We start from the raw sequence: 4,511 nt of genomic DNA, 5'->3' as shown, positions 1-4,511 counted from the left end.
GACTGATTCATTCACTCATTCAGTAGTATTTACTGAGCACTTACTATGTGCGAAGCACAGTTACTAAGTCCTTGAGAGAAGGTGATATAACAATATAACACATTCCCTGCTCACGGCGAGTTTATAATCCAGAGGGGAGACAGACGTTTGAATAAATAAATTACAAATATGTAAATAAGTGCTGTGGGGCTGGGAGGAGGGATGAAAAGAGGGAGTAGATCAGGGTGACACAGAAGGGAGTGGGAGAAGAGGAAAGGAGGGCTTAGTCAGGGAAGGCCTCTTGGAGGAGGTGGGCCTTCAATAAAGCTTTGAGGACCGGGAGAGTGATTATCCGACTTTATTGTCGACAGTCGGGATTTCAGCTTCTGTTCCCTGTTCGGGACTGATACAATACAGGGCACCTTTGCAAAGGCCAGGGCTCCCTCTGCATATGTACAAATAGATATAGCTGTATTTATCTGTGACTTATTTATATTCATGTCTGCCTTCCCCTCTAGACTGCGAGCTCATTGTCAGCAGGGAGTGTGTCTGTTTATTGTTGTATTTTACTCTCCCCAGTGCTCAGTACAGCGGTCTGCCCACAGTAAGCACTCAATAAATACAACCGACTGAGTGGCCGAGTCTGCCTCACTGAGTTCCAAGGCTCTGCGGTAGCTCCTTCACTGGCAGGGATCTGGGAGGGGAAGGCAGTGGTCCCACAGCAAAAGAAGGGGGCAAGGTCCCCCTAAAGTAGATAAAAAGAAGCTGAAAGATTCATTCGATAGTATTTATTGAGCGCTTACTATGTGCAGAGCACTGTACTAAGCGCTTGGAATGTCCAACTCGGTAACAGAGACAGTCCCTGCCCTCTGACGGCTTACGGTCTAATCGGGGGAGACGGACAGATAAGAACGATAGCAATAAATAGAATCGAGGGGGTGAACATCTCATTAAAACAATAGCAAAGAAATAGAATCAAGGTGATGTACAGCTCCTTAACGAAATAAATAGGGTAGATGAAAGATGAAGCATAGCCTGGTGCGGTGAGCTCGGCCTAGGGAGTCAGAAGACCTGGGTTCTAATCCTGGCTCCGCCATTTGACTGCTGCGTGACCTTGGACAAGTCAGCATATATACTAAAATTGGAACAATAGAGAGAAGATTAGCAGGATCCCTGCACAAAGGTGACACGCGAATTCATGAAACATTCCACAGTTTTCCCTGACTTGCTCCCTTTCTTCTCCCTCACCCATATGTAAATATCTATAATTTATTTGTTTATATTAATGTCTCTGTCTCCCCCACCCCCCCCCCCGACCCCGACTGTAAGCTTGCCGTAGGCAGGGGATGTGTCTGTTTATTTTTGTATCGTACTCTCCCAAGCGTTTAGTACAGTGCTCTGCACACAGTCAGCACTCAATACATATTGAATTGAATGAAGTTCTCAATGCCTCAGTTACCTCATCTGTAAAATGGGGATTGGGACTGTGAGCCTGACTTGATTATCTTCTAACTATCGCATTGCTTAGTACGGTGTCTGGCATGTAGTAAGTGCTTCATAAAGACTTCCAGCTGCTTTCCCCAGCGCCCTGCCGGGACCACTCACCCGGCGAGGCTACCTTCCGCTCCATGAGCATTTCTGGGATCGTGCCGTGGCCACCTCTCCCTTGGGGGCCCTGGTGGTGGCCAGGAGGAGGATGAGTGTATGGGAGGTGTCAAATCACCTCTCCGAACAGCACCCTTCTCCTCCTCAGCCAGGAGTCAGTGACAGTCCCCGATCAGCGGGGTGGCCGGCAGGGACCCGGAGCCGACCAGCTGGCCAACGGGAGGGAAAGGTGGTCCCTTGGGGCATGAAGCCGCCGGCCACGGCCCCGTTTGTCCTCCACCTTCCGCAGCTTTCTGACCATCGCCATTATTTAGTGGATTTTGTCCAGCGGGGAAATGGGCCCAGTAGGTGGTCACATGGTGGCCCAAGGTGACTCCTGGGGACAGGGAGGGTGTCTAGCTGAGGGTCTTGGCTGGCGGGGAGCACTTGAGGCCTGGCACTACCTTGCCACTCCCCTCTAGGTCGGAAGCTCCTTGAGGGCAGGGATCATGCCTCATTACTCATTGCCCTTTGCAGAGCTCTGGGTACAGTGCTCTGCACACGGCGGTTTTTCTCTCCCAAGTAATTAATGGTGGTATTTGTTAAGCGCTTACTATGTGCCAAGCACTGTTCTAAGCGCTGGGGGATACAAGGTAAGCAGGTTGTCCCACGTGGGGCTCACAGTTTTAATCCCCATTTTACAGATGAGGTCACTGAGGCACAGAGAAGTGAAGTGACTCGCCCAAAGTCACACAGCTGGCAAGTGGCCGAGCCGGGATTCGAACCCATGAACTCTGACTCCCAAGTAATCTCACTGCACGCTCTGGCTGGACAGTAAAAGGCAGCGTGTAAGCTTGTTATGGGCGGGGAATACCTCTGCTATATTGTTGTACTTTTCCAAGTGCTTAGTACAGCACTCTACACACAGTAAGCACTCAAATACCATTGGCTGGCTGATGATTGATTGAATGTTGTCTTTTTAAATAATGTTGTCCTTTCATCTGTAAAAGGGGGATTAAAACTGTGAGCCCCACGTGGGACAACTGTTCACCTTAATAATAATAGTGTTGGTATTTGTTGAGCGCTTACTATGTGCCAAGCACTGTTCTAAGCGCTGGGGTAGACACAGGGGAATCAGGTTGTCCCACGTGGGGCTCCCAGTCTTAATCCCCATTTTACAGATGAGGTCACTGAGGCACCGAGAAGTGAAGTGACTTGCCCACAGTCACACAGCTGACAAGTGGCAGAGCCGGAGTTCGAACCCATGACCTCTGACTCCAAAGCCCGTGCTCTTTTCACTGAGCCACGCTGCTTCACCTTGTATCCCCCAGCGCTTAGAACAGTGCTTTGCACATAGTAAACGCTTGACAAATACCACCATTATTATTAAATAACCTGGCAGGGACATATCCTCCCGGAAGGAAGCAGCATGTCCTACAGGGTTGAGCATGGGCCTGGGAATGAGAAGACCTGAGTCGTAATCCCGGCTCAGCCGCTTGTCTGCTGTGTGACCTTGTCCAAGTCACTTCGCTTCCCTGTGCCTCAGTTACCTCGTCTGTAAAATGGGGATTAAGACTATAAACCCCAAATAATAATAATAATGGTATGTGTGAAGCATTTACCATGTGCCAAGCACTGTTCTAAGCACTGGGGTAGATGCAAGGTAATCAGGTTGCTCACAGCCTCTGTTCTACTTAGGGCTCCCAGTCTCAATCCCTATTTTACAGATGAGGAGACTGAGGCACAGAAAAGTAGAGTGACTTTCGCAAGGTCACACAGCAGACAAGTGGTGGAATGGGGATTAGAACTCATGACCTTCTGACTCACAGGCCTGAGCTGCTTCTCTACACCATGCAGCTACTCCTGTGGGACATGAACTGTGTCCAATCTTGTGACTACTCCAGCACTTAGTACAGTGTCTAATACATAGTAAGTGCTTAATACCTTTTTTATCTCATTTTATATTTTAAAAAGAGAGCGACGTAGAATTTGGGATCAAGAAGCTGGCTCTGCCGCTTGCCAGAGTGACCTCGGGCAAGTCTCGATTCTATTTACTGCTATCGTTCTCGTCCGTCCGTCTCCCCCGATCAGACCGTAAGCCCGTCAAAGGGCAGGGACCGTCTCTATCTGTTACCGATTTGTCCATTCCGAGCGCTTAGTACAGTGCACTGCACGTAGTAAGCGCTCAATAAATACTATTGAATGAATGAATGACCTCATCTGTAACATGGGAATCAAGACTGCGAGACCCACGTGGGACGGGGACTGTGTCCAATTGGGTTTGCTTGTATCCACCCCCAGTGCTGTGGACAGTGCTTGACACATAGTAAGTGCTTAACAAATGCCATTATCCCTATTTTAGGAGCAGGATGGGCCAAGGTGGTTCAGGGGCGGAAGTGAAGCGGCGTGGCTCGGTGGAAAGAGCCCGGGCTTTGGAGTCAGAGGTCATGGGTTCGATCCCGGCTCCGCCACTTGTCAGCTGTGTGACTTTGGTTAAGTCACTTCACTTCTCGGTGCCTCAGTGACCTCATCTGGAAAATGGGGTTTAAGACTGTGAGCCCCACGTGGGACAACCTGATTCCCCTGTGTCTACCCCAGCGCTTAGAACAGTGCTCGGCACGTAGTAAGCGCTTAACAAATACCAACATTATTATTATTAAGTGAGAGGAAGGGTCCCGGGTCCTAGCCGGGTCATGGATCTCCCTCCCAAGGCCAGGGGAAGGTTAGTTGGCCTGTGTTGAGGACTCCGAGGCCAGGACATCTATCGGAACACAGCCCAGATCAAACAAGATACGGTAAACAGCAAGTTCTCTGCCCCTCCCCGCAGTGGAACGCACCTCCCCGAGAAACAAGTCAGTATGTCCAGAGCCTGCAAGGTAAATCAGAGGCTTCGGGGCCGCCGGAGCCAAAGACAAACCGGTCACATGGACAGAAAGCAGGGTCTGCCA

General features: G+C 49.9%; 1 non-coding gene across 1 annotated transcript; it reads left to right on the top strand.

Annotated features, from left to right (window-relative positions):
- Positions 1–1,087: 1,087 nt before the first annotated feature.
- LOC114806979 lies at positions 1,088–1,197 on the top strand. Its single transcript, XR_003755032.1, has one exon. It is a non-coding gene; the product is annotated as a U6 spliceosomal RNA (small nuclear RNA).
- Positions 1,198–4,511: the final 3,314 nt, after the last annotated feature.

Source organism: Ornithorhynchus anatinus, chromosome X1 (assembly GCF_004115215.2).
Source record: "Ornithorhynchus anatinus isolate Pmale09 chromosome X1, mOrnAna1.pri.v4, whole genome shotgun sequence".
NCBI lineage: Eukaryota > Metazoa > Chordata > Mammalia > Monotremata > Ornithorhynchidae > Ornithorhynchus > Ornithorhynchus anatinus.
The sequence above is the reverse complement of the archived record's forward strand: the minus strand, read 5'-3'. Positions and strand labels throughout refer to the sequence as shown.